The sequence below is a fragment of the Dromiciops gliroides genome, chromosome 2 (genome assembly GCF_019393635.1).
Source record: "Dromiciops gliroides isolate mDroGli1 chromosome 2, mDroGli1.pri, whole genome shotgun sequence".
Taxonomy (NCBI): domain Eukaryota; kingdom Metazoa; phylum Chordata; class Mammalia; order Microbiotheria; family Microbiotheriidae; genus Dromiciops; species Dromiciops gliroides.
The window spans coordinates 308312441-308337796 of record NC_057862.1 but is presented as its reverse complement, the minus strand read 5'-3'; the positions used below and the strand labels follow the sequence as shown (position 1 = coordinate 308337796).

Below are 25356 nucleotides of genomic sequence, written 5' to 3'. Positions count from 1 at the left end.
GAGGAGAGCAAGGAGGAGGGCTGGGGTGGTGGTGGTTGTTTTTTTTACACTAACTGAAGCAAGAAGGAGAGGAAGTGGAGAGAGAGCAGGGCCCCTGGGGACAATTGCAGAACCGACTGCAGGCCTGGGGAAGGAGCAGGTTTGGCTTTGGCTGGGGAGAAGGCAGTCCTGGGGGGGAAATGTCTGCGTGTGTGCAGTAAGAAGACAAACAAAGAGACATTCACCAGGCTTGCCCCTCCCAGCCTACCCCATAGCTGGCTCCCTCCCTCCCCTGGGGAGTTTCTGCCTTTGCACACCTCTCACCCCCAGAGCTCAGAGCCATTCCCAGACCCCCCCCACCCCCACCCTCCCATCCTACACACAGGCCTTCCACAGGCCAAAAGACACAGAAGGACCTGTGGCCTTACAGCATGCTACACTGATTGGGAACAGGCCTCACTCAGGGCCCCTTCAGTGTCCCAGCTCCCTGCAGTGTCAAGTCCAAACCCCAAAGTTTCCTCTAAAGATGAAAGATGGAGGAAGAGGCAGCGTTCCAAAAGACCAGGTGAATACAGCCAAGTGAAGCTTTCTCTCTAACTAGGAGGTCGGTCTCTAGCCCCTGCCCCACCCACAGCCCTCTGGCCCACCCAGAAATTCAAGTCTGACATGACCCTACTCTGATATAATGAATAAAGGGCCCTCTACCTCTTGGCCTTGGTCACCACCAGCACTGGCCACATACCTTTCTGTTAACACCCCAGGTCACAGATTAGATTTTGAGCTGGAATTCAGTCTGAGGGAGGTTGACTTGCCCAAGGTCACCCAGGTCACTACTAGCAAAGATGGGATTTGAAATCTAGCTCCAAACCCGTCACACCTTCCATAGTACCACAGTGGTGCCGTGAGAATCAGCTTGAGCTGACTCCCGATGGTCAGCATGCATGGGCAGGGTTGGGCATTTTCCCCCTCCGTGGTCAGCAAGACCTCCTTGGTCTACAGCCTATAGAGGGAGCTAGACAGAATCAATGTCTTTTTTTTTTTTTTTTTTTGGTGAGGCAGTTGGGGTTAAGTGACTTGCCCAGGGTCACACAACTAGTAAGTGTTAAGTGTCTGAGGCCAGATTTGAACTCAGGTCCTCCTGACTCCAGGGCCAGTGCTCTATGCACTGCGACACCTAGCTGCCCCTAATGTCTTTTTTCTAGGGTGAATGACAGGTCCATAGTGGGTTCATGTCCTCACAGTGTCTTTGGAAAAAGGGTTGCCAGAAAAAGAGAGAGGGGTGAAGAAAACTGTATTTAGCCCCCATATGAACACAGGGTCATGGACACAGAACTGGAAGAGGTCTCATAGGGCATCTAGTTCTTTCTCCTCATTTTACAGATGAGGAAACAGAGCCAGAGAGGTTAAATTATTTGCCCAAAGCCACACAAGCAGTAAGGGCAGCTGGGTGATGCAGTGGATAGAGCCAGGCCTAGAATTGGGAAGACTCATCTTCCTGAGTTCAAATCCAGCCTCAGAAACTTCCTAGCTGTGGATCCTAAGCAAGGCATTTGACCCTGTTTGCCTCAGTTTCCTCATCTGTAAAATGAGCTGGAGAAGGAAATGGCAAGCCACTCCAGTATCTTTGCCAAGAAGACCCCAAATGGGGTCATAAAGAGTCAGACATGATGGAAAAACAACTGAAACTGAACACAAATAGTAAGTGGCATTTTGGATATTTGAACCCTGAGCCTTTTCGATTCCAAATTTCCATATTCGAGACTAACCTAAAGCTTCTTGGGTCTCCCTCTAATTTTCTTCCTTGGAGGTAGTGGGAGATAAAACACTGGGCTAACAGGCTTGTGTTCAGATTCTGCCTCAGATGATACTAGCTTTAAAATCATAGGTATACCATGTACACTCTGGGACTGTTTCCTCATCTGTGAAATTGGGATGCTAATACCTTTACTCCCTACCTCACAAGATAGTTGTGAGGAAAACACTTGACTAACTTTAAAAGTGCTATTTAAATACGTGTTATCCACTGACTGCAATAATGTAAATGAAAACAAGAACATGCGTACACACACAAACACAAAACACTATGTTGTAATGACCAGGAAGGAGTTAAGAAAATGAACCTTCCCCCCTTCTATGGGGGGGTGGGGGGGACCTGTAAGTGTGGAACATGACACAGAGTGTCTGACTTGGGTGAGGTCAATTTTGCTGACCAGCCTTTTCTTTCCTTTTTTATTCTTTGTTACAAGGAACAACTCTCTCGGGGGTGGGGAGGAAGGTTTATTTAGAAATAAAGTTGATATAAAAACAAAAGACAGCAATAAAAATTAATAATAATAAATTTGTATTATTATTTATAGCCCCTTTATTCAATTCAAAACATGTTGGAAATTTCACGTTAAAGGTCTTATTCCTTGAATGTAATAAACTCTATGAGGGAAAGAATCATGTCTTATCCAGTTCTTTCTCCTCCCAACAATATGTAACATGAGTCAGGACATTTGTTAGTACACAATAAATACTTGTGGAGTGATTAAAAGATTTAATTGTTGAGTGATTTAAATGTTTTTTAAATAAAATTTTATTTTGCTCAATTAATGAAAATTCTCCTTTCTCTCTTCATTTCCCTATGTCAAAGAAGGGAAAATACATAATTAATATGTATAGTCAAGAGAAATAAATACCCATGTTGGACATGTTCAAAAACTGTGTCTCCATTGTCACTTTGAGTCCATCCCTTCTCAGTCAGGATGTGAGCAGCATATTTCATCATGAGTCCTGTGGAATTGTGGCTGATCTTTTCAATGATCAGAATTCTTCAGTATTTCAAAGTTATTTGTCTTCACAATTTTGTTATCATAGAAATATTTCTCATGGTTCTGCTCACTTTGTATCAGTTCATAAAAAGTTTCCCAGGATTCTCCAAAACCCATCTGTATCGTTTCTTACAGGACCATCATATTGTGGCACATTCATATACCATAACTTGTTCAGCCATTCCTCAATTGATGGGAATCCCCCTCCATTTCCATTTCTTTACCTCTGCAAAAAGAGCTGTTAGAAATATTTTGGTACACATGAATCTTTTTCTTTTTTTTGTTTTTTGTTGTTTTTTTCCGGGGCTATGGGGGGTTAAGTGACTTGCCCAGGGTCACACAGCTAGTAAGTGCCAAGTGTCTGAGGCCGGATTTGAACTCAGGTCCTCCTGAATCCAGGGCCGGTGCTGTATCCACTGCGCCACCTAGCTGCCCCCAGATCTTTTTCAAAAAGCAACAATTTCCCCAAAATATAAACTAGGGAGTCTGAGGCTTGGCATCCTTAGTGACTAACCATTTGCTTCTCACCTGTGGGCCCCTCCCAGAGCTGGCATGACAAATCTCTCCCAATCTGTCTCATTTGACCTCTCACCTCTAGCTTTAATTCACTATTTGGAATTCTTACTGACATCATTGGCTATGACCAACTGACTAGTGTTGTGGAAAGAGGGCTGGACTTAGAGACAAGAGAACATGGCTTCAAAATTAACTTCTGACCCTTATTAACCCTGTATTTGTGTGTGTGTGTGTGTGTGTGTGTGTGTGTGTGCACTCAATTGCCTCATCCTCAGTTTCCTCATCCATAATATGGGGATGATAATAAAGCAGGATTCATCTCTTCACAACACTGTTATGAGGATCAAATGAGGCAATGTGCATGCAGCACCTTGCAAACTTTGAAGTGGTTTTTTGTTTATTCGGTTTTTTTTAGTGAGGCAATTAGGGTTAAGTGATTTGCCCAGGGTCACACAGCTAGTAAGTGTTAAGTGCCTGAGGCCAAATTTGAACTCAGGTACTCCTGACTCCAGGGCTGGTGCTCTATCCACTTCGCCATCTAGCTGCCCCACTGAAGTGTTTTGAAATAAGTGCCAGCTGCTATTGGACCTGGATCTCAAAGATCCCCTTGGGAGCTGGGGTAACTGGTGACCTTAAGGTTTCTGATGTAGGATTCTGATTCTAGGACACATCTTATCCCCATATAATCCCCATTCTCCCTTCACCGGGCTTCTGTTCCCAGAATCCCTGGGACACAGGGTCTCATGAAATCTTCAATGGCCATGATGGAAAAATCCTGATTTGGAAGGAATCTTTAAGGTCATCCATTCCAACCTCCCCTAGGCTCCCAGTAGGACCCACAGCTCAATTTCTCCAGGCCCTAGGTACCAATAAGCAGATCAACAGAGCCTGCCTGAGACAGACAAACAGTGAGATAAGTAAGGCTGGGGAGGTCAGGAGGAGGGAAGGGAAAAGCTGAAAAACCACCCCTAGTAGCATCCCCAGGGTCACCTGGGTAACACAGGGTAACACAAGGGTGACCGTGAGGTGCCTCACTCCTGGACTACTGCCTCAAATCTCTCTCTCCTCCAATCCGTCCTCCATTCTACTATCCAATTCATGTTCCTAAAGTCTAGTTCTGACCATGTTAGCCACACACTCAATAAACTCCACTGGTTCCCTATTGCATTCAGGATCAAATATAAAACCCTCTGTTTGGCTTTTAAAGATCATCATAACCTGGCCCTTTCCTGCCTCTCAGTCTTCTTATACCTTCCTCCTTCCATGTACTCTGTGATCCCAAGACACTGGCCTGCTCACTGTTCCTTCCCCCTCATCTCAGTCTCCTGGATTCCCTGGGCTCCTCTAAGGCCCAGCTAAAATTCTACCTTCTGTAAGAAGCCTTTGCCAATTTCCCTTAATGCTGCTGCCTTCCCCCTCCCCCAGATCATCTTTGATTTATCCTGTTTATCTTTTTTGTAGGTAGATGTTTGCCCCATTATCCTGTGAGCTCCTTGAGAAGAGGGTCTGGTTTTCTGCCTTTGTATCCCCAGTGCTTACTTAGCACACTGCCTGGCACATAATAGGCATTTAATAAATTCTTGACTCAACACGTCCTAATAAGGTTTATCTGTTGGCTGTGGCGGAGGTGGGATCTTTCACCAACGATGGAAGCTTCCCCTGATTGCCTCCATCCTGGAGGGAGAGATCAGTCCCATCCTACCTACCTCATTCCCATTCCACAAACACCCATGGTTGAGAAAGGTTGTAGAGTCAAGGGTCAGTTCTCCTGACCTCTGGAAGGCTTAATCCATTTTAGCCAATCTTTCTTCTCCAATCTCCAAAGGGATTTTGGCCCTCTTACCTGCACTTTTCATCACCTTTATTCAGGTATTTATGACCCCGTCTCACATTCTCTACTACATTCTATGCTCCTTGGGAGAAGAGATAGAATCTTTATTTTTTTGTTGTTGTTGTTGTTTGGTTTGGGGTTTTTTTTGCAGGGCAATGAGGATTAGATGATTTGCCCAGGGTCACACAGCTAGTAAGTGTCAAGTGTCTGAGGCCGCATTTGAACTCAGGTCCTCCTGAATCCAGGGCCAGTGCTTTATCCACTGTGCCACCTAGCTGCTCCCTGAAGAGATAGAATCTTAATCATCTTTGCAACCCCATAGTAGGCATGTAATATAAATGTTTGTTACATTGAATCTCTCCCTGAAAATGGGTGGAAGAGAGAATGGCCTTGGTAACTCTGAATGATATGGATAGTCATGGAATCATGGAATGTCAGAGCTAAAATAGAGGGCCCTTGGAAATGCTTGTCCATGCCCTCCTTTTACAGCTGAAGAGACTGAGACAGTACATTAGTAACAGAGCCAAGAACCTAGGTCTCCTGACTCTCAGCTTGGTGAAGGCCTGAAAGTTACCAAGTATAGGAGAAGTGGAGGTGAAGACCCTCTTGAGGTGACCCCATCCAGCCTCTATGTTCAGGCAGAGATGCCTGCAGAGAGAAACTATCTTCAAAGACACTAAGGACCTGAGGCCTCCCTGGATAACCCACCAAGCTTTTTTGCTAATTCCATCTAAATCCTTACTGGACTGCTACTATAGTGTCAGCCTGAATTTCAATCAATCTCTCGATCTCTCCCCTCTCTGTCTCTCTGTCTCTCTCCTGCTCTCCCTCTTCACTCCTCCCTCTCTCTTCACTCCTCCCTTTCCCTCTTCCCTTTCCCTCCTTTACTCTCTCTCTCTCTCCCTCCTTCTCTCCATCTCTCTCTCTCTCCCCCTCCCTCCCTCTCTCCATCTCTCTCAAACACACACCCCAATGACTCTTCCTATCTATCAGGATCTCTTGGGAATGGTGACCCAATCAACATCCCCAAGGGAGAAAGTGCTCAAGTCCTTTGCCTCCATTCCTTGGTACCAGTGAACATCATCTCCATTTCCCCAGCTTCTGCCCTTCCACTACTATCTTTCCCAAGAATCACTCTTAGCAATGAATCAGCTTAATAATGGGAACACCAGGAAATCCAAGACAGGGAACCAGACAGACACATGCTGAAGCAGGGATAAGAGTCTGGGTGGGGGAGGATAGGGAGAAGAGAGAGTAGCCTTGGCTATGGGAAATAACCCTGAATTGTTTGTATATCATTTAATAAATTAAATCCTACCTCCCTCCTCCCACTCCCACCCCCTCTCACAAATCCAGTCAGGGTAGCCAGGCACAGGGCAGTAAAAATTGACAACCTGGCTTAAGGGAGAGAGCTCTCAACTGTCAATTAGGAGACAGACCTGGGTCCTTGTTTTTTTTTTTTTTTTAATGGGGCAATGGGGGTTAAGTGACTTGCCCAGGGTCACACAGCTAATAAGTATCAAGTGTCTGAGGCCGGACAGACCTGGGTCCTTGTGCTCCCACTGACATTGAATAATCCTCTGAGATTCACTTTCCCCATCTAGAGAATGGGAAAAATCCTTGAACTCTATTTTACAGACAAGCTGGATGCTGAAAAATTCACATTAGCCAATGTTCTGAGATCCACATTCAACATCTAGATGCTATGTGCAATGGGTTAGGCATTAGGGGGGAAACCTAGATAAATAAGAAAAGGGCCTTATGCTCATAGAACCCTAGTTTAGTAGGATCTGTACAAGCATAAACACAAGGCATGTTAAAATGTGCTAAGTGTATCCCAGCTCTGCTGTTTACTAGCTGGGGGACCTTAGGGAAATCACTGGTCCTCCCTGGACCAGCTTCTTCACCTGTAAATTGATGGTTAGTTGAAATAGACCTCTCAAGCTTTAAGTCTAGGCTATCATCATTCCATGAACACACAAAATTATGAGATCATTATGAGAATACTTTTAGTTGGTGAGATAAGGGAAGACTACAAGGAATGGGTAGCATTGACCAAGAAAAGATGTGAATATACAAAGATCTTACTTACCACACAGCTGGTGAGCTGTCAAGGCAGGATTAGAACTCAGCTCCTCTGACTTCCAAGCCATTCTCTTTCCATTGCCCCATGCTGCCTTCTTCAAAAGTGGGAGTGGCAAGGGAAGGAGATGTATTTCAGGCAAAAAAGGACCGGCAAAGTCAAGGATGTAAGAGGCCATTAGGGGAAGGGCTGGGAGAGGAGGTAGCAAAGAGACTGTCACATCAATTGTGCTCCCTGAATATTATCTCTGGGACTGCCATTCCTGATGAGGAAGCAACAGTGATGTGCAGGGGAGGAAAGGACTGGATTTAGAGTCAGAGGTCCTGAGTTCAAGTCTCATTCTGCCTTTTACTATCTTCTCTGGAACTCTCCAACACATCTTCCTTACCCAGGAAACTCATCATTAGGAAATCTCATTATGCTGCAAGATCAGATCTGCCTGGTACTAACATCTCATCCCTTTGCCCCTCTGATAGGACACCATCACTGGAGAGCAGGGCCAAGGGCTCCAGGGCCTCTATTTAAAGAGGGAGCAAGACAAAACTTTTCTCCCCATTTACCACCAGCTGCATACTATTTTGGATGTCTCTGAAACTTTCCAATACACCCCCCTGCTCTGGGTACCTTCCTCATCTTTTCGGTTCCCTTCTATATGTTGCTTTCCCCCATTAGATTGTAAGCTCCTCCAGGGCAGAAACTAGCTATGTTTTTATTTGTATTTGTATCTCCAGTGCTTATCACAGAGCTTGGCATATAGTCAGCACTTAATGTTGATTGGTTGATAGATTTGTGATAATGGGTGAGTCACTTAACCTGACATTATTTTCTCATCTTTAAAATGAAAGGGTTGGCCTAGATAACCTCTAGGGTCCTTTCAGGCCCTGAATCTATGGTACCACCTGACTGCCTCCTATACTGAGGCCCTCCCATCTTTTGTTTTTTGGTGAGGCAATTGGGATTAAGTGACTTGCCCAGGGTCACACAGCTAGTAAGTGTCAAGTATCTGAGGCTGGATTTGAACTCGGGTCCTCCTGAATCCAGGGCCAGTGCTCCCATCTTTTTTATGCCAATCATAGTCAGGTGTTGTCAATTGTATCCCCACTTCCACCCCAATCACCAGCTTTTGCCTCTGCCAGGCTCCCCCTGCCACTGCCACCACCCACGCACACACCCTTTATCAGAGACAGAAATTAATTTCCCCTTGGCATAAACTGGTTTTGATGAGCCCATGTCTCTGGCTATTTATCATGAATGTCGCTGGGAGGGAGGGAGAAGCATGACTTATGGGTATACTCACCCTGGTCTCTGCACTGCTTCTAATGGCTCCATCCCTGTCCCCCTAAATCAGTCCACAAGCAGGGAATGGGTCTCATGGGATTTACATGGGGGGGGGGAAGACCCGGAGATGCACCAAGGTCCCCCTCCCAGATGCCTTGGGCAGGAGCTGGAGGCCACAGTGCAGTCTGAAATAGAAACAGGAGGTGACTTCATCTGAGCGCTGTTCTCGATTAACCCTGGCATCCTTGGGCATCAGATTCTACCAGCACCTGTCCCATATCCCGCTTGATGTCCAGGAGGGTGGAGGGGTTGCTTGCTAAAATGTGGGGGCTCAGCCCATAAGAACCTTTGAAATCTCCCTCTCCTTCTCTGAGCTTTGTAGAACCTGCCCAGCCCCGATCTCCCTTGAGACAGACATCTGGCTTCCTCCCCATCCCTCCCACCCCTGTTCCTTATCTACCCTCCCCCTTCCCAGACTCCTCACGGGGTTAGGCTTGGTGACTCCCTGCAGCGGCCTCCTCCCAGGGAAGAGCTCCCTGCTGTGGGCAGCAGGTGAAGTGGTTGTCATCCAATCAGCATTTTCCAGGTGGCGATGTCTCCATGAAACCCTTACTTCCTGGGGATGGGATCCCAGGGGGCCAAAGTGGTCTTTGGCCTCTTCCCACCTCTCCTTTCTACAATGCTTCTACCCACCCCTTCCCCCTAGCCTAAAGCCTGGCCTGGGTTCCATTCCTTCACGGTGCTGCCACTAATCCCTGCTTCAGCATTATTACCTGATGAGATTTAAGGTGCTCTTCCTCCCCAGGAGGGGAATTTGTATTATTTGTATTTTAACAAATACTATAGGAAGTATCCAAGAAATGAAGTTCCAATAGTAGAATTTCGGGCACTCTAATGGGCATTTGAGGGCTTGACACCAGGGTACTTCCTGGGAACTTCTCTATCTGACATATTCCTTACTCGAAGATGTAGGAAGTGGGCATCACATTGGACTTCAGCTCAAGAGGACTTGTATATCTCCTGAATGCATGACCCTGAGCAAGTCATTTAACCTCTCTGAGAGCCCCTTTTTCCTCATCTATAAAATGGGAAGAATAATATATGCCATGTCTAAGAATAATTATGAGGCTCAAATGAAGTAATGCTACAATAATAGCACCTATTTCTCAGGGTTGTCATGAGGATAAAGTGAACTAATATTTGTAAAATGCTTTACAAACTCTAAAATCCTACATTAATAATAATAGTGATCATTTCTAGAGGACACACACATACATATATGTATCAATTTAGTTCAGTCAACTCTTCATGACTCCATGTGGAGTTTTCTTGACAAAGATACTAAAATTGTTTGCCATTTCCTTCTCTAGCTCATTTTACAGATGAGGAAACTGAGGCAAATTGGGTTAAGTGACTTGTCCAGGGACACACAGGTAGTGTCTGAGGCTAGATTTGAACTTAGGTCTTTCTGATCTTCACTCCAGACCTGGCATTCTACTTCACCACTTGACTGATAAATATGTGCGTATATATGTATTATGTGTATCTATGTATGTATATGTATGAGTATCTGAAGATGAAAATAGCAAGACACCCTATTATATTTGCCAAGAAAAACCCAAAAGTGGTCATAAAGAGTTGGATGTGACTGAAAAACAACTAAACAACAACATATATATGTGCATGCATGTATCTATCTATATCTATATATCACATTAGTAAACATTTACATATAGCACATTAAAGTTTGAAAAGTGCTTTACAAATATTAGTACATTTGATCTTCCCATCAACCCTAGGAGGTTAGTGCTATTATTATCTTCAGTTTACAGATGAAGAAACTGAGATTGAGAGGTTAACTGACTTGCCCCCGGGTCACACAGCTCATAAGTGTCTAAGGCTACATTTGAACTTGGGTCTTCCTGACTCCTGCATTACCCTCTGTTCCACCTAGCTGCCTCGTAAATGTTAACTTCTATTATTTCCCCATGAGGTATTGTTCTCCCTAAGTATTTCTCCTGAGTAATTCAGTGATCATTTCCATTCAATTCAACAAACATTAAGCAGATATTATACACTATCAGGGGGTACTATGGGGCAGCTAAGTGGCTCAATGGATAGAGCACTGGGCCTGGAGTCAGAAAGACCTGAGTTCAAATTTGATCCCAGACACTTACTAGCTATGTGACCCTGGGCAAGTCACTTAACCTCTGTCTGCCTCCACTTCTTCATCTGTAAAAGGAGGGTAATAACAGCACTTAGCTCCCAAGGTTATTATGAGGATCAAATGAGACATTTGTAAAACACTTAGAACAGGGCCTGGTACAAAGTAGGTGCTGTGTAACTGTTAAGGATTATTATTATTATTAGAGAATTATGTAAGGCACTGGGGGGTGGGGTATGCAAGAATGAAATAAGACAGTCTTTGCTGTTCAGTAATTTACAATCTGGTGGGGTAGGGCAGGGAGTGTGCAAAACCACACAGCATAAAGCATAATCTAGTAAATACAAGAAGTGACAGGAGAGATCTAAGGATGGAAATCTCTCCCTTCTCAAATGCTTTGGGGCGTTCTATTTGCAAGTCAACTGAATCACAAGCAGAGAATGGTAGATCTGGAAGAAATCTTAGAGATCCCCTAGTCCAACCCTCTCATCTCACCCTGAAGAGAATGGAGGACCAGAAACCTACCCAAGGTAGAACAATTCATTCGGGAAAAGTCAGGACCAGAGCCCAGAGCTCCTAACTCCCTGGAAAAACTCCATCCCTGACATACCCTCACAGTGAAGGGGGCTCTCTAAGGGTGGGAATCCATGTCTTTTTTTTTTCGGGGCAGTGAGAGTTAAGTGATTTGCCCAGGGCCATGCAGCTAGTGTCACGTGTCTGAGACCAGATTTGAACTCGGATCCTCCGGAACCCAGAGCAGGTGCTTTATCCACTGCACCACCTAGCTGCCCCTACCCATGTCTTTTTTTGATCATATGCCTTGCCTCTTCCTACTGGAATATATTTCTTAAAGCCAGGGGCTCAGTTAACTCGATGCTTAGCATATAAATAATCTTTTTCTTCATATTCAATTTTTCCAAATTTATTTTTATTCATAATCAATCAACCAGCATTTATTAAGTCATTATTGTATGCAAGGCACTGTACTAGGATTTGAGAATACAGATCCAAAAATGAAAGTCTCTGACCTGAAGGAGCTTACTTTCTTCACAGGGTCTCTCCACAGTGAAACCTTTAGCAGTCATATGGACTAATTGATACTGAATACAAGGAGGTAAGGGAGGGCGGGAAGGGCTGGCTCTGTCCCATGATGCTTCACGGTCATCCAATATGAAGGGAAAAACAACTCCTGCCCTTGCTGCAACCTCAGAGACGCACGAGGTACGGTTCAGATTTTGGACAAAGGTCTGAGTGGGTCTTATTTTATCCAAATGACTGCTTTGCCTGTGGCTCCGAGAGCTGGCTCAGGGTTCTCGTGACAAGCTCAGGCCTATGACATCCCCCCCCTTTCTCTCCCTCGGGCCCAGCTCCCCGCCTCCCCATGCATCTCTCCCACCCCCTACCCAGCAGGAAAGTAGGAACAGCTCTTCAAAGCCAACAGCCTCTGAAATGAGGCCGCGTGAGATGGCGGCCACAGCAGGAGGAAAGCACTAGGCTCCCCCAGCCTCCCTCCTGTGCTGCAGTCAAGGCTGGATGGAGCCAGGCAGAGCCCAGCCAATCATCTCCTCCAGACCGGGCTGGTTAACCCCACCCTGCAGAGTCTGAGGGGAAGAAGAGAACACGGGGAAGAAGGGCAGAGGGTGATGGGGGGAGAGGACCAGTTTTAGGGAAGATAGACAAGAGCTATTAAGCACATTTGCATATGGTATTTTTGAGTGAGCAGCTCAGGCCCTCTTGGCCTAACTCCTCCCTTCCTGTCCCAAGCTGGCTGCTTAGTCAGGGCTGTTACATGGAGGATGGTCCTTTTCTATCTCCATGGACCTGAGCTGGAACCAAACCAGTTGCCAGGGGGATTTCACAGCATCCTGGGATGTCAGAGCTAGGAGAAACCTTAGCAACCGTCCAGTTCAGAGCCCCTTGACCTTCAGTGAGCCTGTCCAAACTGCCTATGGAATAGGAAAGGAAATCAATTCTAGAGTTTTCCATGTACATTCACCTAAGAAATCAAATGCTAAGATATTATTTGCCTTTTCAAGGGGTGCTGGTGGGGTGGGTGGTAGGGAGGGAAGGAATTTGGAACTCAAAATTTTTTAAAATGAATGTTGAGGGGGCAGCTAGGTGGCACAGTGGATAGAGCACTGGCCCTGGAGTCAGGAGTACCTGAGTTCAAATCTGGCCTCAGACACTTCACACTTACTAGCTGTGTGACCCTGGGCAAGTCACTTAACCCCAATTGCTTCACTAAAAAAAAAAATGAACATTGAGGGTCAGTTAGGTGGTGCAGTGGATAAAACACTGGCCCTGGATTCAGGAGGACTGGAGTTCAAATCCAGCCTTGGACACTTGACACTTACTAGCTGTGTGACCCTGGGCAAGTCACTTAACCCCCATTGCCCTGCCCCCCCAAAAAAAGAATGTTGAAAAAAATTTATATGTAAACAGGAAATTGATGAAATAAGTAAAAAATGTATTGAGAAATAAAATTCAATAAACTGGTTAACTTTTTACAAAAAGAAAACTTTATTCAATACATAAAAATAGTTTTTCACCAATGCTATTCCTTTTGGAATATTTCAACAGGACAATGCAATTATTTACCAAATGCTCATTTGCCAAACTTCTTGTACCCCTCAGTGGGTATACATGTCCCGCACTGGAAACCTTTGTTCTAGTCTAATCCCTTTATTTCACAACTAAGACCCAAAGATGCTGAACTCTTCCTTGTCAGAAAGCAGTCCTGAACTCTAATCCCACCAAACACCCCATCCCTAGGGAAGGAAGAAAACAAGCATTTATTAAGCACCTACTGCTACCATGTGCCCAGCATTGTTGCTATGTGCTATATAAAGATTATCTCATTTGATCCTCATAGCAACCCTGAGAAGAAGGTGGTGGTGTTGTTGTTTTGTTGGGAAATGAGGATTAAATGACTTGCCCAGGGTCACATAGCTAGTGTCAAGTGTCTGAGGTCACATTTGAACTCAGGTCCTCCTGAATCCACTGTGCCACCTACCTGCCCCAGAAGGTGCTATTATTATGCCAACTTTACAGATGAGAAAGCTGAAGCTAATGGAGATTAAATGTCTTACCCAGGGGCAATCTGCCCAGGGTCACTCAGCTAGTAACTGAGGCTGGATTTGAACTCAGGTTTTCCTGACTTCATGACCCCCTCCCTCCTCTATAATACCTATCTGCCTCAGGGGCCCCTGACCATGGCTGTTAGCAGGATAGGGAGAGAATCATGTGGGTCAGGGTGTAGCTGAACCATGAAGACCTCTCTCCTCCCCCCCCATTCCCACCCCTAAGCCCAGGAAAATGCCCAGAAAGGCTGTCTTGCCTATCTATGCCCTTTCTCTAGAGAACACTCCCTTCTCAGCCAGCTAAAAGGATTCCTATGGTTAATGCATGAGAAGAGAACTATCAGCCTCTGCTCAGAAAGTCCTACCTAAGGCCTGCCTTCCATCCTCCCTAAGAGTTGGAGCAGAGTAAGCAATGATGTGTATGATGAATACAGAGAAACATGAAAAGATCTATATGAACTGATGCAGGCCAAAGTAAGCAGAGTCAAGAAAACAATATGCACAGTGATGAAAGCAATGTAAATAGAAAGAACAACGACAAATCAAAAGACCTAAAGTAAATGTAACAAAATTATAAAGTTCAAAGAAGACTGGAATTAAAAAATAGAAGATACCCCCAACCTACCCCTTCTTCCTACAGATGAAAGGGCCACAAGCGTTATACATTGTACATTTTTTAATGTAACTACCAGTTGTGCTATTTTTTTCCTCTCTAAAAAATACTGTTATACAGGATGGCTCTGGAGGAGAGGAAGGGATATTTAGGACAATTGTGGTTGGTGGAAACAGAAAAGATTAATAAAACCTTTTCTTTTTTTAAGTCAAAGCAGAGCATGCAATGGACAGTGGCCAGCCACCCAGGCTATGGGGTAGTATGTTGGGATGATACTCCAGGGATTGCCCTGAGTGGGGGCTCAAACCAGCACATCCTTAGCATGCCCAGAAAAGATGACAGAGTCTGATTGATTTCCAGCTCGCACCTCCTACCTGTTTCAGTCAGTTCTTTCTAGAAGCCACACATTTCCTTCTCCCCCTCTCCCCTCCCCAGCCTCTTCTTAGAACCAAGGAGATCCCTTGCGTGAGGAGTGAACCCCCCTTCTGTCTTCACCATCATGTCTAAGGTTTTGTGGAGTTCAGAGTGTTGATTCTTGGGATTTTCACATAATATCCCCATTCCTCTGCAGCTGCTAACATACACACACACACACACACACACACACACACACACCCCAATCAGCCTAGAATCCTGAATCCTGAGGGTGAATCTAGAGGCCCAGAATGTAGAGGGAAGGGGAGTCTCGCTGATGCCATATTGCCTTCAAGTCTACAAAATCCTGACTGCCTCAATCTTAACTCCAATAAATTTCAGCAAATGTTTCTTAAGCAATTACTCAGAATGGATCACAATGCTAAGGATTGGGGCAGATACTAGGGCCTGACATGCCAATGTGTGGAGACCCATAGAACACACAGGAGAGAGAAGATGGCAGACCAGGAAAAAAAATCACAAGCAAGCAGGACATCTTTGAAAGTTGCATGTTAAATCTGTCATAAGGGGTGGCTAGGTGGCGCAGTGGATAAAGCACCTGCCCTGGATTCAGGAGTACCTGAGTTCAAATCCGGCCTCAGACACTTGACACTTACTAGCTGTGTGACTCTGGGCAAGTCACTTAACCCCCATTGCCCCGCACCAAAAAAAAAAAAAAAACCTGTCGTAAATATTAAAAGCTGTACATAATGAAGATCCTCAGTTTCCTCTTTTTTCTGTCCTACCATGTATATGAAAATATTTTATTTGGTTAAGTTTAGAATAAATGAATGGATCAATAAATAAAAATGAGTATTAAACACTATATCTGCCCCCATGAAGCTTGAAATCTAGGATGCAGATGGTACACACACACAAATATAACACTATAATATGTGTTAAATACATGACTTCAGTGGCCATCTAGAAGGGAGAGAAAGAGATGGATTCTGCAAAGATTGTGGAGATAGTATTGACAAGATTTGGCAACTGATTGGATGAAATCATAGCTATTGTTTATATAGCACTTTAAAGTTTGCAAAGTGCTTTACATGTCACCTCATTTGAATTTCACAATAACCCTTCCAGGTAGGTACTATTATTAGCCCCAGTAGTGTGCTAGTAAATGGTTTAACAACCAGCTCTCTGGGAAAATGTTCCATGTACAAAAACTCTTAGATTTAATTTGCATTATTAACAAAAAATGTTAAGGCAAATTAAACTTACTTTCTTACATCTCAGCAATCAACAAAATAATAACTCAAGCCCTGATTCTTACAATTTGCCAATTTCCAAGGCATGAATGCTCATGCTGAAAATTTGGTCATTTTTGAGCTGGCTCCAGCATACTCCTGATTTTCCCCATTTTACAGATAAAGAAACTGAGGTACAGAGAGGTTCAGTGACTTGACCAGGGTCACACAGGTAATACACTATCCAAGTCAAGATTTGGACTCAGGCCTTCCTCACTCCAAGTCCAGCACTGTATCTTCAATACTACCTAGCTGCCTCAGATAATTGCTGCGTGCCCATGGTCATTTAACCTTTCTCTGCCTCAGTCTCCCAAGGATATAGGGGCAAGAGATAATGAGAGATTTCAGGGTAAGTGACCCAGAGACTGTGAACCTGGGCAACTTGTGAGGATGGTGGCTTACTCTACAGAAATAGACTAAATTTAGAGGAGAGATAGATTTAAGGAACAAACCCATTCAGAACTGCCTCCCCTCCCTCCTCCCCAGGTCAGGAAAAGAAGCATTTCTGAGCCCTAAAGAGCACTCTTGGAGAAGGTTTACTTATTCCCAAACAACCCTGTGTCTCCAGATGTGCTGGGGAAATGTGCTAACTCTATTTTGCTGCCATCATGCTTTTCCTTCTTAAACTATGAGGGGAATTCTTCCAACATACCCATTCTGAAGGAAGTAGAGAGAATTCTAAGTCCTTAGGCTTTCAGAAGTCCATTGTCTTTCTCCCAGTCTCTAGGGGAGGGGAGTGGCACCTAGTGGAGTCCAGACACTCTCCCCCACCCAATACCTCTACTGTAATAATATGCTGTTGTGAGGAGAGGGGCTCTTTCTACCTGTTTCCTAATACTAGGACCTAGAGATTTGGATGTGGGTGGATTTGGAGAGGAGAGAGCAACCCTGGGCCTCAGGAAGAGCAGATGGGTGACTGCAAAAAAAGGGACTAGAGAAAGACATGAGTCCTAAGCAGCCAGACAAAGGATGACCCCAGGCAGGGCCAGGCCACCCCCTCCTTCTTCCCTGCTCCCCCCTCCCCTGCTGTCTGCGGCAGGCGGCTTGGCAAGGACTATGAGCCAAGCCTGAGTTCCTGCAGAGCGTGCTTAATGCAGAGCCGGTGACATTTCTGCCGTCAGAAGCAAAACAGGAACCCGGCCATTTTGATTGAGGGCGACCAGATCACGTTGGCAATTTAATCAGATTAGAGTGTTAGGGTTTTGGCCAAGATGTGGGTTCCTACAGTCTCCCAGCTCTGTCTGGTTTTCCATCCTTCCCCCTGGGAAGAATCCTGGCCTTAAGCTCCTCACCTGGAGCTCCTTTCTGTTGCCCAAGGACCCCAACTTTGGCTGTAGTCCTCTGACCAAATGGCCCAAGGGACAGCTGAATATGAGATTTTATGTCATCTAAAGTTGGATTGGGGGGGGGAGAATAGAAATATCTCTATGAGCACTTTGGTTCTTGAGTTAAAGAAACCCTGAAGCTCTCCCCAGCTCCCCACCAAGGGCCAATTAATCTCCTGGGGTAAGAAATTTGAATCCTTCCCCACCTGTCTAATTCTGGCCACACAAATCACTGCTAAGACAAAGCTCATTCTGGACCAAGGATTCTGCACTTGGGCTCCATGAATGCTTCCTATTTTGATAAGCTGTATTTCAGTAGAGTTGGTTTCCTTTGCAATTATGCATTTCAAAACATCATTCTGAAAAGGGATCCATAGCTTTTCCCTGACTGCCAAAGGGGTCCATGTTGCCCAAAAAAAAAAAAAATGGTTAAGAACTCTTGTTCTAGACAAAGAGTTGTAGATGAATAGGGCCAGAAGAAACCTTAGAGTCGTGTAGTATGAGGTAATGGAAAGAATTCTGGATTTGTACTCCAAGGACCCCAGCTTCGAGCCTAGTTCTGCTACTTAGCCGTCTGATTGAGGGCAAGACCTAACTAAACCTTAGTTTTCCCAGCTGAAGAATGAGAAAGTTGGATTAAGATGTCCCTCCCAGCTCTAAATCCCATTTTACACAGGAGGAAATTGAAGCCTTAGAAAAAGACTCATCCAAGATCTTACAGTTTCAGAGGCTGGAAGCACACACATAACCCACACAACTAAGGACAATGGGAGCAGGGGAACTAGCATGTGAGAGAAATAACTTGGAGTCTAATGGTTAGAAATTACCCTTTACACCTGACCCCCAAGTATAGAGAAGAAAAATAAATGTGAGAAGCGGATGGGGCGCTGGTATTTCTCCTGCTGCTGCTGCTGTTTCCAAGTCACCAGCACCATTTAGCAATTAGAGGGTTAAGTTTCCTCCCCGTACTTGCTGCATTAACTGGAAAGGAATGAAGTGTCAACTATGTTCTCACCACAGCGGGCTGTTGGATAGCAACCCCCCCCCCTCCTTCAACCAACCCACCCCTCCTCCCCTCCCACTCCCCCCTCTGAGCGCGGAACGCACACCTCCCACTGCTTCGCCCAAATTATTCCCGATCCTCCAGGGACTCAGGATGCCAGACGAAATCGGCAGCCTGGCTCTGATTCATTGCAGAAGGATGCGGCTGTAATATTCCCTCCTTCCCCAGGCTTTCTCGGCCAGGTCTGCGCCCCTGAGCGACCACTGGCCTGGGTCTATCCGGGAATGGGGTTCTAAGGAGTCTGAAGACGCGTCTGTGCATGGCCTGGAGCAGAGGCGGGGGGAGCAGCCCTCTTCCCTCCCTAGGTTTCCAATACCTCCCCCCCCCCCCGCACCCCCTAGTTCCTGGGCTCTGCGGAAGGCAGGCCTGGGCGCGCTAATTAGCTTCCTATTTCGCAGTAAATAGGTCTGATTGGCGGTAATTTCCTGGCTGAGCCGCCGGCCGGGGATCGTTTGTCTCCGGCGCTTGTGAGCGCCGGGAAGGTGGGATGGGAACCTGGATCAAAGGCAGCTTTCCTTTCCCCCCACTAGGCTAAGCAGGCCAGAAAACTGGTTTGAAATGCCTTCTAGCCCCCCCCTTTTTTATTTATAGTGCACCGTCTCCATGGCAACCGCGGAGGAGGTCACGGTAGCTAGGCCCCCGCGCGTCACCCCGCGCTGCTTGCCAACGGCCTCCGGGATTATGGTCTCGAAGACGCTCCCTCCCCTGGTGAAGGGGTGGGTGGGGGCAAGAAGAGCCCTAGACCTGAAAGGTCTCTAACGGGCTGGACCTGTAGTGGGTTGCCCTCAGCCCCAGAGGACCACTGGGAACCTAGCTAAGGCACCGTGCAAGGAAAATGATGGCCTCTGGTCCTTGCAGAGAGCTTGGTGAAGATGGTGGGGCAAGATGTGGGGCCCGTGGGAACCAGAAAAGCCAGTAGATAATCCGGGCACATAGTATAGACTGAAATGAGCAAATTCGGAGACCCCAGGACTAAAAACTGGATTCTCTAGCGGCTATGCAGGCTCCTTAGTGGTTTTATATCATACATTAGACAGCATAACCACTTCCACATAGTACAGATAGAAAAACTGAGGCCGGGAGAGATGAGGTGATTTGCCCAAGGTCGCACAATTTAATCAGTGGCAGAGGCTAGACTACAGTCAAAATCTCCTGACTCCCAGGCCATAGATATTTCCTCTTTATGGGTTCTCTACATTTCAATGATGGCCCTGGTCCTCTCACTGCCCCCTTTCATCCCAAAGGCCGAAGTGCTGTACTGTTCTTGGCTCAGATCCCAACTCCCCACCCCCACCCCTATTTTGGACAATCTGGCCTCAACTCTGAAAAACTGGGGAACCTCCCGCAGTGCAGAAATAGGACTACTGTAGGCTGGTGGGTTGGCAACCAGTGGCTGGAAGGGGCCACTGGGGAATACATTTATATGCACGGGTTAGTAGTATCTGTACATGGGATATAGACAGCGTATTGTAACAGAAAAAACACTAGGTTTGGAATGAAAAACTGGTTTCAAATCCTAGTTCTGCTAACCCTGGTCAGCTTGGGGAGGTCACTTCCCCTGTGGCGACTGCAATTTCCCCCATCTGCTTTCCAAAGTTTTTTCCAACCCTAAAATCCTATCTATATGCTTAGAATTGAGTGCATGTTCTGCACAAACAAGGTATGATCATGTGTGTTACAAGGGTGATTCTGAGTCGGTGGGCGCTTGGGATGCGTACAGATGCCCTCTAGTTTCCGCATTTACCCCCATAAGCCTGCGCGTTGCTGGCAGGGCCAGAATATACCTCCTGCAAGGCGGGCTCATTATCACCTCCGTGATTAAGGCCAGCTCTGCAGAGGCAGGGAGCCGGCGAGCCGCAGAGAGCCCGGCGCCGCGCTCAGCCGCCCTAGAGGAGCCCGCGCCAGCCCGCCCGCCGCCTGGAGCGAGGACAAGCGGAGGCCTGGAATCTCTACAGCCCACTGCGTCCGCACACGAAGCCCTGGAAACCGGGCTCCCCGTGGCCACCGCCCGCCCCAGGCCTACTAGCTCCATAGCAACAGCCTCCTATCCTTTTCGCTCCTTCCCCACCCCCATCCCCGGCCCCAAGAGCACCTGCCCTGCAGCGACTGGGCAGACCCTGGGGAGCTGGAGAGGGGTGATCGAATGGGGAGGGTGGAGGAGAAGGGGTATCAAGCAGTTCTGCCGCCCCACCGGATGCTGACTCAGAGGCTGAAAGCAGGGGCAGCTCCCGCTTGACTTCCTCTAGACCCTTACCGCCTCTCGAGCTCTCCACTACCACCACCACCCCAGACCCTAGGCAGGCTAGGGGAGGGAGGGAGGGGAGGCTAACCCGCGCGCTTGGCCCAGTTCTCAGTCTTTGCAAGCCATTGCGGGGCAGGAAGTCCCAGACCCTATTGTGGCCAAGATCCTGGCTCGGACGCCGTCCCAGGCTCAGAGTAGGGAGGCAGGAAATTCTGAGTGACTATCGAAGTTGACCCCCTGGGTGTGGTGCGTGGGAGAGGAGCCGGCCAGCCACGGAGGGGTTAACCGGGCGCCCTAGAGGCTCTTTCCGAGGCTCTGCAGGCACTGGCCGGCTGGGCTCGAGGCTCCAGCTGACCACGTGAGGAGGGAGGGAGAGAGAGAGAGAGAGAGAGAGAGAGAGAGAGAGAGAGAGAGAGAGAGAGAGAGAGAGGGAGAGAGAGAGAGAGAGAGAGAGAGAGAGGGAGAGAGAGGGAGAGAGAGGGAGAGAGAGGCAGGCAGGCCTCAGAGCTCCTACCCCGAGGCCAAAACAAGGCCCTTAGGTCCATCGATCCGGAAAGAGCCACACTCCCCAGAAGTGGGAGCTCGGGCTAAGCTGAGCAAGGTCCCTGGTCTTTGCCCCAGCCGGGTTGGGTTCCCTCAGCCCAGCCCAGCCCGTCACAGCCCGGGTTTTCCATCCGGCTCCAGCTCAGCAGTTGTCAGGGGACCAGGCTGACCTTCCTGAGCTGGGAGTTTCAATTAGCCGCAGATCAGATAAGCAGGCCGGGACGGTATCTCCTGGACACCGCGGCTTTTACTCCGCCCCCGCCCCCTCCCGGCTCCAAACGCGGTCCAGATGATAGAACAATGCTCTTAGGCGCTTCCTAGGGAAGCAGGTTCCACCTGCAGCTGTGGGGAGCAAGGTTATCAACAAAGAATTTCCCCTACCTGGAGCGGGGAAGCCTGGGACATGTCACCCCTGGGGAACCAGAAACAAAAGGAGAGGCCCGCCCCCTCCCAGAGCTGGTTCTAGCTCGCCTGGAGCTTTTAAGACTGCAGCCTTCCGATGGTAGCCCCGAAACACTGTTTGCCAATTCTGTATCACTAGGCTGACCAACCTTAGTAAATCACATGTATAAAACACTGCTTTCCTCACTACAAAGTGGTATGGGGTACTATCGTTATCCCCATTTTGCAGCTAAGGAAATGAAGGCTTGAAAAGATATGCCCAATCAGCTAGTAAGTTTCAAAGCTAGGATTTGAACACACCTCCAGTCCAAGTCTTGAGTGTTTTTCACTGTCACACTGCCTATAGGATCAAAGTTTAAGTGTTTTCTTATCCATTCTCCACATCTCTATTCTCCTAAAGGCAGAGCAGGAATAGATGGTAGTTCCTTGAGGGCAGACAGTCTATTTACCTTTGGGGTCTCCCTTAAGTGCCCAGCACAGTACACTACACATATTTCAATATTTTCAGGGATGCAAATTATGGAATAGTAAAATCTCAGGGGAATCGAAATTACTGGTTCTTTTCCCTTCCCCCACCCCCAAAAAAAAGGGCAAGGGAGAAATATATAATCAACAATGAAATTCAGACCAAAAAGTATGTTCAGAACAGACTACACGATATCATAGAGTTTTATGACCAGAAAAAGACTGTGGACTGATCATGTATCTTAGACATTGGTGGATAACAGGTATGGATGACCTATTTGTTGCATTGTTCTCCACATCAATGTCCAGAGACATAGGAAAGGGTCTTCAGAACTTTCAGTGGAGGGGCAGCTAGGTGGCACAGTGGATAGAGCACTTCCCATGGAGTCAGGAGGACCTGAGTTCAAATCCAACCTCAGACACTTGACACTTACTGGCTGTGTGACCCTGGGCAAGTCACTTAACCCCAATTGCCTCACCAAAATTTTTTTTTAAAAACCGTTCACTGGAAAGGAAGGGAGGGAGGGAGAGAGGGAGGGAGGGAAGAAAGGAAAAAGAATTTATTATTCACTATGTATTTACTTTGTGCACTAGGAATACCATACAAGAGGGCAAAACACTGCCTACCCTCCAGGAGTTTACATTCTAATGAGGGAACAAAATACATGTAAAAGAGTAGTGGTTAAGGAAGAGTGTTTTGGATAAGAACATCAGAGGGATGGTTATTGGAGCCACATGGGAAACTGGTTGACACATGCTTTCTAGGAATGGTGATATTAATTTATTATTCCCAGAATTAGAGCAGGAAAAGAGGAAGAGTTGTCCTGGAATATAAGGTGAAAGGTCACCAATCAGAAGCTCATGGGCTCAGGATGGGAACTTGAGTTCTGGATTGGAGGTTGAAGCTTGAAGGAAGGACCAAGGGAGCTTGAAGATGGCCAGGAAATATGAACAATTTATGAGAGGACATGGAAAGGATAAGAATTTTAGATGTACAATGCTCACAAAATCCTATAGTTGGAATTGGAAACAACCTCAGAAGCCATCTAGTCCAAATCATAAACAAAAGGAATTCCCACCATAACAAGTGGTCATCCAGCCTCCACCTGAAGATCTAAAAGGAAGGGAACAGAAGGGGAACCCTCCATCTTTCTAGGGGCCTATTCCTCTTTGGACAGCTCTGATTGTGAAATAACTAGGTAGTGCAGTGAATGTAACATGGGACTTGGAGTCAGGAAGACCCAAGTTCTAGTCCTACCTCAAATACTCACTAGCTGTGTGACTCTGGGCAAATCATTCGGCCTCTCTAAGAGCCATTTTCCAAATGGTACCTACCTCACAGATTTGTTGTGAAGAACAAAAGAATGAATAGGGGCAACTAGGTACCAAAGTAGATAGAGCACTGCCCCTGGGGTCAGTAGGATCTGAATTCAAATCCAGCCTCAGATACTTACTAGCTGTGTGACCCTGGGCAAGTCACTTAACCCCATTGTCTTCACCCCCTCCAAGAAAATGAATATATATCAAGCACTTTGCAAACATTACAGCTCTGTATAAGTGCTAGTTAATCATTACTACTATTTTTATTCTGATAATTGAACTTAAATTGGCCTCTTTCTAACTTCTACCATTGCTATCCCTAGCTTTTGCCCCCTGGGGTCAAACAAAACAAATCTACTCCCTCTTCCATGTCTTACCTGAGTCTTCTCTTCTTCAGACTAAAAATGCCCAGTTTCTTCAAATGATGCCCATATAATATGGATTCAAGGCCCTTTCCATTCCTCTGTATGTTCTCAAGCTTATCAATGCTCTTAAACTGTGAAATGAACACATACTCCAGGTGAGGTCTGAAGAGGGGTAAGTACACTGCAACTATCACCTCCCAGTTTCTTAATAATAAACATTTTTATTTAAAATTTTGAGTTCCTGTGCCCAAAGGGCTATAAAATTGTGCATACCCTTTGACCCAGCAATACCACTATTAGGTCTTTTCCCCAAAGAGATCATAAAAAAGGGAAAAGGACCCTTTATAGCTGCTCTTTTTGTGGTGGCAAGGAATTGGAAATTGAGGAGATGCCCATCAATTGGGGAATGGCTGAACAAGTTGTGGTATATGAATGTAAGGGAATATTATTGTGCTGTAAGAAACGATGAGCAGGTGGATTTCAGAGAAACCTGGAAGGACTTACATGAACTGATGCTGAGTGAGATGAGCAGAACCAGAAGAACATTGCATACCATATCAACAACATTGTGTGTTGATCAACTGTGATAGACTTGACTCTTCTCAGCAATACAATGGTCCAACATAGTTCCAAAGAACTCATGATGATGGACAGTGCTCTCCAAATTCAGAAAAAAAGAACTGTAGCATCTAGATGCAGATTAAACCATACTATTTCTATTGTTTTTGGTTTTGTTTTTTGAGGTTTTTCCCTTTTGCTCTAATTCTTCTTTCACAGCATGACTACTGCAGAAATATGTTTAATGTGATTGTACACATATAACCTATATCAGATTACTTGCTGCCTTGGGGAGGGGGGAGGGAGGGAGAAAAATTTGAAAATAGAAATCTTATAAAAATAAATGTTAGAAGGGGGTAGCTAGGTGGCACAGTGTATAAAGCACCAGCCCTGGATTCAGGAGGACTTGAGTTCAAATCAGACCTCAGACACTTGACACTTACTAGCTGTGTGACCCTGGGCAAGTCACTTAACCCTCATTGCCCCACAAAAAAAGAAAAGAAAAACAAATGTTAGAAACTATCTCTACATGTAACTAGAAAATAATAAAATAATTTTATGATTAATAAAATAAAATTTTGAGTTCCAAATTGTATCCCTTCTTTCCTTCTTCCCCTTCCCGCTCCCTGAAGCACTAAGCACTAAGATATAGGTTATACATGTGCAATTATGTAGAACATCACCATATTAGTAATTTTGTATAAGAAAACTTGAATAACTAAAAAATGAAAGAAAGGGGGTACAGTGGATAGAGCACTGGCCCTGGATTCAGGAGGACCTGAGTTCAAATCTGGCCTCAGACACTTAACACTTACTAGCTGTGTGACCCTGGGCAAGTCAATTAACCCCAATTGCCCCACAAAAAAAGAAAAAGAAAAAGAAAGAAAGTAAAAAATATCATGCTTCGGTCTGTATTCAATCAATAGCTTTCTTTGGAGGTGGATAGTATGCTTCATCACCAGTCCTTTGGGATTGTCTTGGATCGATCATTGCATTGCTGAGAATAGCTGCATTGTTCGTAATTCTTCATGGAACAATGTTACTGTTTA

At 46.0% G+C, this 25356-nt stretch overlaps 1 long non-coding RNA gene across 1 annotated transcript; it reads right to left on the bottom strand.

The window, feature by feature from the left end:
- Positions 1-2344: 2344 nt before the first annotated feature.
- On the bottom strand, positions 2345-21685 carry LOC122743616. Its single transcript, XR_006355004.1, has 4 exons — positions 21579-21685; positions 8520-8685; positions 7232-7319; positions 2345-3030 (listed from the first exon to the last, which is right to left on the bottom strand). It is a non-coding gene; the product is annotated as an uncharacterized LOC122743616 (long non-coding RNA).
- Positions 21686-25356: the final 3671 nt, after the last annotated feature.